Source organism: Dendropsophus ebraccatus, chromosome 11, assembly GCF_027789765.1.
Source record: "Dendropsophus ebraccatus isolate aDenEbr1 chromosome 11, aDenEbr1.pat, whole genome shotgun sequence".
NCBI classification, from domain to species: domain Eukaryota; kingdom Metazoa; phylum Chordata; class Amphibia; order Anura; family Hylidae; genus Dendropsophus; species Dendropsophus ebraccatus.
Genome location: NC_091464.1, coordinates 72,001,520 through 72,013,728, shown reverse-complemented (window position 1 = coordinate 72,013,728; position 12,209 = coordinate 72,001,520). Strand labels below are relative to the sequence as shown.

The 12,209-nt window shown below is 43.2% G+C and overlaps 1 long non-coding RNA gene across 1 annotated transcript; it reads right to left on the bottom strand.

Annotated features, from left to right (window-relative positions):
• Positions 1-595: 595 nt before the first annotated feature.
• On the bottom strand, positions 596-11,954 carry LOC138767784 (uncharacterized). The gene is made up of 3 exons (XR_011358851.1): positions 11,903-11,954; positions 2,255-2,387; positions 596-778 (listed from the first exon to the last, which is right to left on the bottom strand). It is a non-coding gene; the product is annotated as an uncharacterized lncRNA (long non-coding RNA).
• Positions 11,955-12,209: the final 255 nt, after the last annotated feature.

The following is a 12,209-nucleotide window of genomic DNA, read 5'->3' as shown; positions in this document are numbered from 1 at the left end:
GAAGCCGCACATCCAAATCCACGTGGAGCGGGTGCTGAACGGAGTCAGTCCCCTGGCTTGGGGGTCCCCAGAAGTAACATCGCATCTCCTGTATTTTTTTTAACTTTGTGGCAATAAACTACACCTTTTTTTCACTTATACTGGTGTGCTGCAGAAAATCTTTGCATAGATAGATAGATAATGGATAGATGGATAAATAAATAGATAGATAATAGATGGATGGATAAATAGACAGATAGATAGATAAACCGACAACTTCCTGCAGTTCCTGTCCTGTAGCAGCTGATAAGTACAGGAAGATCTGATATTTTTATCAGAAGTAAATTACAAATTATTTTAATTTTTTGGAGGAGTACCCCTGTAAGGCCCAGAAGCTTTACTTTCCTGTTGCAACACAGGAAAACCAAGGGTAATATATATATATATATATATATATATATATATATATATATATATATATAACCTCATGACCTTATGGCTTATTTTAACTCAGAACCAGGATTGAAAGGCACAGGAGGCACAATGCAGGGATAAGCTACAGACAGACATTCTCCTCAGATGTCTGGAGGCTTTAGATGCTTTTTTATTTCCCCGGACTGGATTTTGCGTTCCACATAACACCAGAGGTCACATTTTCAGCACTGCTACGATTCGAGTTAAATCTTCATTTTTTTCTTTGCTTATCTTGTGCTGATTTTGCTCAATGTTTTCTTCTTCATGTCTAAAGCTAAATTTACCAATCCTCCTGGTTTCCTGTTACCGGAGAGCAATGTGGGATCTCAAATGACAATGAAACCATTAGGACGGTTTCAGATGGCCATAATGCAGATTAATTTTAGCTTACATATCATGGCTAGGGGTTTATTGAATCACATATCATATAGGAGATGCAGAGCGGTCAGGGGCGGATTAACTTTACCATAGGCCCCGGGCTGTTCACCAAGCCTGGGCCCCCCCCCACCCCACTGTAACTATGGCGGCACTAGCCTGGCGTTCATAGTACAGTATAGATAATGTCATGATGTCCTGATTTGTGCAAAATTGCCATTAAAAAAACTGATTTTTTTTGCAAATCATGGTGAAAGTGTAGCCAGGAGACAGTTCACCACTTAAAGTACTAGTCTTTTTGGGTGGTCATGGGCCCCCAGGAGCTCAGGGCCCCGGGCTACCACCCGGAACGCCCCTATTATAATCCACCACTGGCAGAGGTAGCCATTGACCCATGGTCTTACAGCCCTGTGCCACAAATAGATATCAGTAGTATAAATGGTACATAGTAGGTGGGCGTCCTATTACAATTATTCCATTGGATCTAGAGACTTCTTGCACCTTTAGGCCATGTTCACACAACGTATGTTTTGTATAAATCACGGTTGTGACTTATACATAACATATGTATGTGCATGAATGAAATTCCGGCAGGAGCGTATACACATAGTATACGCTCCGGCTGGGATTCTAACCGGCCGCACAAAAAACTGACATGTCAGTTTTGTGCGGCCGCTATTCATTGAACAGCGAACGCACAAAATATGTCAGTTCACACAATGGAGCGTGCGGCTCCAGACGTACTCTCCATTGTGTGCAACGGTGAATTGGGATGCAGGCGCACACTGATGAGCCCGCATCCCGATTCATCAGCAATGAAGTTCATCCGGCCGGTACTGCAGTAACACCGGACTTTCTGTGACCTGGATGGGTCACAGAACGGCTGGTGTTATACCCTGTATGAACATGGCCTTATATTGCAGCTGTAGAACTCACTAAACTCACCATACAACTAGTATTAGGGCTAAGCTGTAAGATTCCTTGTCTTCCTTCATGAGGCAAGTGGCGCATTTTCCCCTTAGATATGAATATTTTAGATATTACTAGAGATGAGCAAACCGAACATTCGGTATTTGATTAGCCGGGGCAGCTGAACTTGGATAAAGCCCTAAGGTTGTCTGGAAAACATGGATACAGCCAATGACTATATCCATGTTTTCCACATAGCCTTAGGGCTTTATCCAACTTGAGCAGCCCCCGCTAATCAAATGCCGAAAGTTCGGGTTTGGATGGACTCGAGCATGCTCCAGGTTCGCTCATCTCTAGATATTACATAAAAATTCCCTTTGGAATTTTTTTTTATCTATTTGCAACAGTTTTTATTAATAAATAAATAACAAATTATGTTGCACAGTAGATTTGTGCTCTAAATTGCAACTTTTAAAATCTTTATCTATAATATATCTTATCAGAGAAAATTCCTTACTTTTCTTTTTCTCCACCTCCACCTGGATTCACAGCATAAACTACTCATTACTGCTGTATAATGTCTTCCATCATAATGTACTATAGAGAAATGGGAACATTTTGTGTGTAGTTCCTGAGACACATCATAGAAACTAGAAATTAATAGAGGAAAAATGGTGAATATTTGTAAATACAGACGGGGTATTAAGTACATTTTCAGCAGCGTTTCATGAACGGCGGTTACCGATGTGTCGACTTCTTGTATGAATTTAATCACCAGTCATTTGGGTCACATTGTACTCCCTGCGCCACGCACCATTAACTCACATCTCAGTAACATGATTTATCTCCATGGATATTCATTACCTCATCATCAGCAGATATAGAAATAGACAGATGTTCTCTTCACAGTCAGATTACAATCACACACTACAAATTGTATGGGATTAGGACACACTAAGTAATGCTGACCCCTGTAATAAGTTGCTAATATACACTGCAGTCCCCAGGGCTGATCTATAAGACTTTTAGCATTCAGGGTCTAGTATTTATTACTTATATACCATAACACCTAGGACATAGCTAAAATCTGAAGCAGCCATACCAGAAGGGGTAAGTAAATATAAGTACTATATCCAACACCATATTAGGGTCCTATAACAGGGTCCGACCTGCGGGAGCAAATGAGAGCTGATCAGTGATCGTTTATGCAACCTATATAAATACTTAGCTATTGGCTTCACATACCCGTTTAGACTAGGCGATGTGCGGTAAATGCGGCACAAATTATTTAATAGCTGACAAACAAGCTAATTCATCAGCTGATCGCTGGCCCTTTTTGTTGGGAATGAGCATTCTTAGGCCTATGTTAAAGGGCCTTTAATGTCGACTACTCTTAAAGGAGAACTCTGCCCAAAACACAAAAATCTGGTGGAACAGGCAGGGGGTGGGAGGAACATAATAAAGCATGTATACTTACCTATACTCATGGCTTCACAGCAAAGCATCACTTCTCCTTTAGCAACCGCCAGACTTTATTTTCTCCTGGCTTCTTGCTATGTTACGTCTTGAAGTAAAGTACCCACTCAGCCAATCAGTGACTGCAGCTGTGTCCCACCTCAGTAACTGAGTGGCTGAGCCGGCTTTCCTGAGTCCGGGTCATGATGTTGCAGGAGTGGGAGCTATAGAAGGCCGTCAGGGGTCCGGGAGCAGTGACGCTGCACTGTCGGGGCACATGGACGGGTAAGTATAGATTTTTTTATTATGTTCCTGCACTGCACTGGACTTTTTTGTTTTGGCCGGCATAGACGGAGTGCCTTTCTCCACAGGGCATAGACGGAGTACCTTTCTTCACAGGGCATAGGTTAAGTGCCTATGTGCTTGAAAATATAGTTAAATAGGTATTCCCTGTTCATCGCTGGGGGTAAGACTGCTGGGACCACCAACGATCCCAAGAACAAGAATGCAATCATCCCTGCAATAAATGGAGTGCTCAGAAATGTTTGGTTTGTCCAGGTCTGTCCAGCTTTGTCTATCCAGGTGTGATGGGATTTGTAGTTTTGAAATAGCTAGAGGTCTGCTGGCTCAACATCTGTGCCATAGAGATTGAATGTAGTGCAGACCATGGCAATGACTGTGTCCCTGGTTTTGGTATCAGTGGGGGTCCTAACAATTGGATCCTGAGCAATCAGCTTGTACTCTATCCATAGAATAAGGTATAACAAGCCGCAATGAAAGTGCCTCTTTAAGCACCTGTAGTCCACAAAAGTGCTCTGACCACTTTATTTCCTTCTTAGCTTGGAGGCTCTGGTACAAATGTGGGTTAGGGCAAATACCTGTACAGGGCTGCACTCCATAAAGGAACTGTATTATTAGAAAACTATGGGGTGAAACAGCGGCCCAATGTTAATGGTAAGGGAGTGGAGGGGTAACAGGTTCTTCTGTCTTTGGTGGCACAACTTGGTAATATTATGGTTATTTTGAACTTTGTTATCGGACCTGCTTCTCTGTTCCTTCCTGACATTGAAGGTCGCCTGTAAGTGAAGGTGGACCTCTTGGCTATATCTTGTCCAAGAGAGGTATAAAGAGATATGGCACTCACCAATAGATGTCTTCATATAGCATACACTTTATTTAATCCAAGATAGGAATACAGACGGGTTACAAACAGTGAGAGGACGCCATACGCGCTCACAGCGACAGCTGTTTCCTGCCTCTCGGCACTTCGTCTAGCCTAGACGAAGTGCCGAGAGGCAGGAAACAGCTGTCGCTGTGAGCGCGTATGGCGTCCTCTCACTGTTTGTAACCCGTCTGTATTCCTATCTTGGATTAAATAAAGTGTATGCTATATGAAGACATCTATTGGTGAGTGCCATATCTCTTTATACCTCTCTTGGACAAGATATATCACTACTACATATAGATATAGAGCACCACCGATGTCAAGCAGTTTTTGCATCCACATAGTCCGTGTCCCCAGTACCTCTGATATCACAGCCGTAGTGCCGATTTCTCCCTCTACCCTGCTTGCTTGTTATGGACCTCTTGGCTATTTGGCTACAAATCATATAGTGCTAAAAAAAAAATCCCAACATACCAAATATCTTTTGGCCTCCATTGAGTAAAGGGTAGTCCATGGTTAAGTTGACCTATGCACCAGGAGTTTTTCAAGAGCAAACAGCGACTGGTAAAAGTAGCATTTTCCCTGTTTTCCAAGCAAGTGCACATTCAGACTGGAGTACAAGATTTCCCACTGAGCTCCTTATTTGTCACGTCTGTAAGACGATCACATTAGAATCCATAGAAAAGTCAAGTCTCTGTTTAAAAACATTTTTTTTCTTAATTAAAGGTTAAACAAATAATCCAAATCACCCCCCGCGGAGGCCGCAGATGCACTCCATTATCTGTAAAGAACATCAAATCACAGTTGACTACTTTATGGCAACGACCTAATTTTTCTAGATGGATTAATTTATGGTTTTAATCGTGATCCGTAATATTTTAGAAAAGATTGGCAGGTGGTATTTTGCATTTATTCAAATGTGGTGCATTTCATTAAGCCATTTAAATAAATCCAAAGAAGATTATTCTCTAAGTAGAAACTGTTAAGCACCCAATGGATCATGATAAAAGTAAATTACTGAACTTCAACCACAGTGACATAAATAAACTACCTAGTGCTGTAACAGCTTAACGTCTGACTTCCCTTCCCTGTCTAGTGACTATCAGGTGCTGTCGGGAAATTAAATGTGGAAATCATGCGGCAACCAGATCTTGTTACCATATGGAAATGCGGAATATAGGTGAGACACTGACTGCATCATGATAGCCAAAAGTGATGTTGCATCTGTATACCAGGGGGCGGCTTATACAGAAGCTTCTTAAAGAGATATTAAACAAGTATGACATCAGATATAAAGGGGTTATCCTAAGATATCAAAGTTAAAGAAGACGTCCAGGCATAGCTAACTGCTAACAGCCAGCAGAGGAAGGGGAGAAAACAACAATCAGAGATTGCTTACCTCCCCCTGTGCCCGCTATGTGCCACCAGACCGGCACCAGGATCCGTGCTGGAATGCATTTTGTGAGTTATGATAATATTACGACTCGGGGGAAAATGCCCATCCCCGATGATGGACAACCTGCTCTGCCAATTAGTCGATGGATCGGCGTCCTACCCCAGATATTGACTGGCTCAGTGGGCTGTCAATCAACCGGGTCGTGATGTCAGCAGCTCAGGATAGCCCGGAGCCTGGGGCGGGTCCCGGAGCTGTCATCCATCTCTGTGTTACATGTAAATCACTGCCCCCCCCCCCATTACTAGTCTATGCTCTATAATAGTTCACCTCTATGTCAACAAGGAAAAAAAGGGAAACATTTATAAAATAATTTGGCTTCAACGTAACAGGACTGTACGGTAGAATTTACGGTACAGCATCTTTGTCTTTGACTAAACCAATAAATGTGTCGCTGATACGGCATGCGGGAGCGCTCGAAACAGACGCCGGAGACTTGGGACATCAATTTCATTATTCCCGTTAGCGGCGATGACATTTGCATAAAAATCAGAAGGTCGCGACCTACATCGTTTTTATCTCTCCAAGGGAAAATGAGTTTTCATTCTGCCCCATAAATATTCAGGTGTTTTATTAGAACAAAGTTTAGGAAATAAAGCTTGTTGGGTTCACTGTGCTTTAATCTTTCAGAAAATAGATGAGTTTTGCCTAAACGCCATAAATATGAAAGTTCATTGGATAGGATTACATGAAATATTTAGCAAGGAAATAACTTGACTGAGGACGGCACGATGAGCTGTCACTGTATAATGAATAGATGTGCCTCCACCAAACTATTAGACAAATTAATATTTATTGCTAATAGTCCCAAGCTTGTCTCCTACCAAAATCCTCATAGGAGAAGATTTGTGCCTCTATGGACATCTGTTTTTTTCCATCAAAAATATATAAATCAGTGTTGTACACATCATCCCATAGAGTATAGTGGTATTCCAGACAGTAAATTTTTATATGCCTTGCTGGCGGTCTGTTCTACTTGGCAGCTATCAATCTGGTTCTAAGAAATAAGGATTAGTAGTTATTAAAACAGATGTGCCATTCTCTAAGAAATATATCAGCATGGAATGGTGGATCCAAAAATGACACAGTGTTAAGCTATGTTCACACTACGTAAAACTACGGCCGTAGTTCTCGCCGCAGAAATACGGCCGTAGTTTTGCGGGGTGGAACATAACCTTACTTTCAATGGGATCCCGGCTGGAGCGTACACACATTGTATACGCTTCGGCCGGGATCTATGCGGCGCCGCCAAGAAACTGACATGTCAGTTTTCTGCGGCCGGAATTCAGTGAATTCCGGCCGCAGAAAGACCTGTCAGTTCACACAGTGAGGCGAACGGCTCCGGCCGCTCGCTTCACTGTGGGCTATGGGAAGCTCTGATGCGGGTGCACGCTAATGCGCCCGCATCAGAGCTCCATGGCCGGAAAGATCACCCGGCCGGTACTTAAGTACTGGCCGGGATGATCCGGGCTGAGACTGGCCATTCCGTGACCCGGCCGAGGTCACGGAACGGCCGGTTGTTCACATAGTGTGAACATAGCCTTAAAAGGTGATTTCGTTTAAAGGTCATGATCGCTATGTTTGGCAGCCTCTCTACAGCGAGCAGTGATTGCTATTGACGCTCACTCTGTTAATGGTTCTAGGACAATGAAGAGTGATATAGCAATCACCCCTCGCTGTACAGAGGCTGTATGGCAACGCTTGAGCAGCTTAGACAGCCCTGCAGTTCCCTACACAAACTGGGGTGGGCGCTGACACTCCATCACTGGACTAAATGAGCTAATGAAGATGTCTTACAAGCTGTGCATACATTTCAGCCATTTCAGCACAAAACGCCGTCCTCTAAATGAAATGATAGAGTGGTCTACTGGAACAACATTAGACTGCAATGTGCCGACACGATGGAACTCAACCTTCCACATGTTGGACCAGCTGTATGAGCAGAGAACAGCGGTGTTGGACTTCCTCATTAGACAGCTTCATGCAAAACTTCAAATGATACGTGATGCCAACTACCCACACCATTTGAGAAAGCCACTCTGTCAGCCAGAATGACTATGGCATGAATGCCCGGATACCACTTAGAATTCCGGGATTCAGCCTATTGCCTAGGCTGAATCCTGAAATTCCCGGGCACTCTCATCCTTCCCCACAGTTAGGGAAGGCATGAGAAATCAAATGCGGAAGGTTCGTGAATGTTCGAGTTCGATTGAACCCAGGATTTCCCGAGGTTCGATCAACTGTACTGGAGAGTTTCTTTCAAATATCATCAGGTCAGGAAGGTAAGGAGATGGATCAAGTGGTTTTAGAATAGGAGGAGGAGTTACACGTTCAGCCTTTTCACACACTACCAGGTGGCATCTCTGACCGTGAACATCTGGAGGAGATGGAGGAAGATGTGGTGGCGGCGGATGACCCCAGCCCACTATGGAGACCGAGGAGACTGCTGAGGAGAGACACTCAGTGACTCGCATTGACACCATTCGCGGGAGATTGGTTGGCCACCTGCAGAAAATGCCAAACTTCTGTACTACTGTGAGCTTTTGAGCAATTGCTTGGTCACAGCACACCGTCACAACCAGCCTTGGTCAACAATAAGACCTCCATTTTTTATCTCTAGGTCCTGCTTAGTAAAAAAGAGTGCTACTGCTGCCACCTCCAACTGTCTGTCCTTGGCCCCATTTAGTCAAAGATGTTTCTACTGCTGCTACTGCCATGTCCATCTGTCTGTCCTTGGCCCCTCTTGGGCTGAAAAAAATGCTACTGCTGCTGGTACCCCCAGGTCTGTGTGGTAGACCCCTCAGGGTCAAGAATGATGCTACTTCTGACGCTGCCATCTCCAGGCTTCTGTGCCAAGGCCCCTCTGGGTCTAAATAAGTGTCGGTGCTGGTACTTCCACTTCCAGGTGTCTGTTCTAGGTCCCTCTGGGTCAAAGACATTGCCACTGATGGTGCTACCACTTTAACCCCTAGGCAACCCTGGACATACCTGTACGTCCAGGGCCGCCCACAGGTGTTCCGCGCGGCGACCCCACTCTGAACCACCGTGGTCCCGGGTGCCGCATGTAGCCCGGGTTGCAGCTATTAGCAGGCACGGTCCAATCATCGTGCGCGCTAATTAGATAATCAGATGCAGCTGTCAAGATGACAGCTGCATCCGATTACCTGATGCAGCTGTTCCCTGGTGTCTAGTGGTGGAGATCGCCCCCCCCCCCGGGACGTTGTCCCGGAGGGGCGGTCCCTGTGTCTTTACCCGGCCGGGGTCTGCACCGTAATGGCGTTGATCCTGGCTCGGCATTCGGTTGCTTGCGGCTGCAGCAGCCGGAGGCAATCGAGTGCCTATCTCATTGATCTATGCTGTATTACTATATACAGCATAGATTAATGAGAGATCAGTGTGCTTATACTAGAAGTCCCCCTGGGGGAATAACTCTAACCCCAGGGGGAATAACCCTAGCCCCAGGGGGGCTTCCAGTATGTGTAAAAGATAAAAAAAAGGTGTCCTTAATAATAAAAAAAAGCCCCCTCCCCTAATAAAAGTGTGAATCACCCCCCTTTTCCCATGTTATAAATAAAAATAAAAAAATAAACAAACATGTTTGGTATCGCTGCGTGCGTAATCGCCCGAACTATTGGTTTATCACATTCCTGATCACGCACGGTAAACGCGCAAACGCAAAAAAATCCCATAGAGCAAAATTGAACGTTTGGTTGAATCAAATCCAGAAAAATTGTAATAAAAAGCTATCGAAAAGTTGCATATGCGCAATTAAGGTACCGATAGAAAGAACACATCATGGCGCAAAAAATGACACCTCACACAGCCCCATAGACCAAAGGATAAAAGCGCTATAAGCCTGGGAATAGAGCGATTTTAAGGAACATATATTTGTTAACAATCGTTTGAATTTTTTACCAGTCATCAGATACAATAAAAGTTATACATATTACATATCGTTGTAATCTTAACAACTTGAGGAACATGCATAACAAGTCAGTTTTACCCCAGGGCGAGTGGTTGTAAAAACGGAAAAAAAAAAAAAAAATGTGTTTTTTTTTTCTGGTTTCGCAGTGTCCTTTATGAAAAAAAATTTGCCTGTCATTGCAAAGTACAATTAGTGGCGCAAAAAATAAGGGCTCATGTGGGTTTCTAGGTGAAAAAATGCAAGTGCTATGGCCTTTTAAGCACAAAGAGGAAAAAACGAAAACGCAAAAATTGATATTGGCCCATTCCTCTAAGGGTTAAATGCCCACTTCTGTCCTAGCAGAAAGTATTATTTTATGCCGATGATCCACCAACATACACTTGCTGTTCTTGTAGAAAACTTCATTTTATGCCACTGATGCACCAACGTCCACTTCTGTCCCGGTAGAAAGCGTCATTTCACACCGGTCATCCACCAAAACAGCCAACACGACTTGCTGGACAGCTTCATTGCTGTAACACGTGCCAGTGAAAGTTGAATGATGTTTTCATACTCTTTTTTTTTTTTTTTTTTTTTACTGCTGCTGCTTTAAAAACATTTACCCATTGGAGCACAGAGAATGAAAAAGAGTTGGAACACTAACCACCTAGACAATACCTTGTAATTTGTCCCCTGGTATTTTTCAGAGATTGAGGATTTATAGCAGTATAGCAATGCTTTATCCCACTCTGGGGTGGAGATCGTATGGTTGAGTTCTTTTCCCCACTCTTTCTGATAAGCAGGAAGTGAGTAGAGTATATATACTTTAGCCAATGTTGTAGGTTGTGGGTGTGTGTGCTAGCTACACAGAGTTCCTCAAAATCTGTAAGTTATCTATGCAATGGCAAAGGGGCCTGTGCGATAATAGTGAGAAAGCTGGTGATACTGTACGGCAGTAGCTGGGGCCAGTCAGAGGTCGGGACTAAGGTTTCAATGACTTGTTGATTGTGCGGCCAGGGTTGGTAAATCAGCAGACAAGAGATCATTAGATCGTCCTATTACTCAAAACGATATCGGCCTGATTTTACAGATGATTGGCCATGTAATAGGGCCTTAAAGGGCTATTCCCATATCAACTAAAAAAGTTATACTTGTAGGACTCATCAAGTTAAATATTTTTGCAAATACATTAAATTAGCAGACTATTCTTCTTCTCCTCATATGCTGCTCTTTCCCTCCCATTGTAGACACCTTTTGTCTAGGTTACCGACCACCACTCTGCTGTATAAGCAGTGGCCTATTTGGTCTCCCTCCCTCTATCTATCTATCTATCATCTATCTATCTATCTATCTATCTATCTATCTATCTATCTATTTATCTATCTATCTATTTATCTATCTATCTATCATCTATCTATCTATCTATCTATCTATCTATCTATCTATCATCTATCTATCTATCATCTATCTATCTATCTATCTATCTATCTATCATCTATCTATCTATCTATCTATTTATCTATCTATCTATCATCTATCTATCTATCTATCTATCTATTTATCTATCTATCTATCTATCTATTTATCTATCCATCTATCTATCTATCTATCTATCTATCTATCTATCTATCTATCTATCTCCTATCTATCTATCTATCTATCTATCTATCTATCTATCTATCTATCCTATCTATCTATCATACAGTATTTATACACTATGGGGGAGATTTATCAAACATGGTGTAAAGTGAAACTGGCTCAGTTGCCCCTAGCAACCAATCAGATTCCACCTTTCATTCCTCACAGACTCTTTGGAAAATGAAAGGTGGAATCTGATTGGTTGCTAGGGGCAACTGAGACAGTTTCACTTTACACCATGTTTGATAAATCTCCCCCTATATCTCTATATATCTACATTATAGCTATACATACACCAGCCTAACCATTGCTTTTAGAGCAGAGAGGTGGTCAGTAACCTAGATGTAGTGGCCTGGTACGATCCCCTTAGTTTTATTGCACCTGAGTAAAGTAACTTCCTCGGGTTCACACAGGTGGGGATGAAGTATCCACTGCAGTTAGTGTTTTCCCCCACTAGGTGTCACTAAAGCACTTGTCATCTCCTATGCACAGCTGATGGAACTAAAGGGTTAACTGTTTGTATGTCACATGTAATGCTTCATCCACTCACAGTGGCAGGTGCTTTTCCTCCAGTTTTTGTCCTATCCTCTGTCCTCTCTCTCTTTACATACACACAGCCCCACCAATCACAGAAGGGTTTGGTTAGACCCCTGTAGGAAGGAGTTCACTCTGGGTGGGAGAAGTTAGTTGATTCTAGTCGATGTGTGAGGAAGCAAGCAAGCCATGGGAAGAGATGGAGCGGCATATAAGGATAATGAGGCAAGTGTGCTAACTAGAGATGAGCGAACCTCAAGCATGCTCGAGTCTATCCGAACCCGAACTTTCGGCATTTGATTAGCGGTGGCTGCTGAACTTGG